Consider the following 974-nt stretch of genomic DNA (forward strand, 5'->3'; position numbering starts at 1 on the left):
TCTTCCTCTTCTTCTTCCTCTTCTTCTTCTTCTTCTTCTTCATAGTTACTGCCTTAAAAAAAAAACAAGAGCCGAAACACTGATTGAAGTTCCCGTGTGAAGGGGGCGAGAGAAAAAATAAATAAACCAGAGAGTAAACCGAGTTCCGATTTCATCCTTTTGTGACCATTGTCGCGCGGTTGACTGACACCTCTGAACGGCCCCAGGCCTCTGTGCTCGGACTTTGACATAACTGCCTTTTAATAAACTCATAACTCCTGCCCTCGGCTAATGGGCCTGAATGCAGCCAGAAACGCCAGGTGCTGGGGTACCAGAGCCGGACTAACAGAGCCGCTCTTGTGTGTTTGTGGGGCGCAGGGGACAGGGGGGGGGGGGGGGGGACGTTAAGGAAAGGAGGGGTTTTCTACGTGAAAAGCGCTACTGTAAGGCGGAACGCATTGTGTTTAAAGTCCTTTCTCCACGACAATAAAGCTTTCTAGGGTAAAGACCAGGGAGAGGGAAATATCAATGGCCACCGTATGTATTTATGCAAACGTTTGCTGGATAGATAGGCTCCCGATGTGTCTTATGTTCCCTGTAATGTTATCTTTCTGTGGTTCCGGGCTCTGCTTTCATCCAGGACCCTGCTAGGTCCCCACGCAGGGGATTAAACAAATTGAAGTGTTACACAGTGTTTTGGGTGTAATTTACTGTAATTGATGTTTCTATATGCTGCCGAGGCCAGCTACAGCAATTGGATGTGTTGGTAGGGAGACATGGATCCCAGTGGGGTGTATTGATTCATTCTGGGGACTTTATAATGCTCTATTGGCCTGTTTTAACGCTCTCCCATTGTTTCTGTACCAGGGAGACGCTCCTCTGGAGTTGGGACTCACCTGACCACGCCTTGATGTGGGATCCACGATCGGTTTCCGAGTCAACCGACAATACGCACAGCGCCATATTAACCCTTGGACCTGTGCTCAACAGAGTGT

The sequence above is a fragment of the Gadus chalcogrammus genome, chromosome 10 (genome assembly GCF_026213295.1).
Source record: "Gadus chalcogrammus isolate NIFS_2021 chromosome 10, NIFS_Gcha_1.0, whole genome shotgun sequence".
Taxonomy (NCBI): domain Eukaryota; kingdom Metazoa; phylum Chordata; class Actinopteri; order Gadiformes; family Gadidae; genus Gadus; species Gadus chalcogrammus.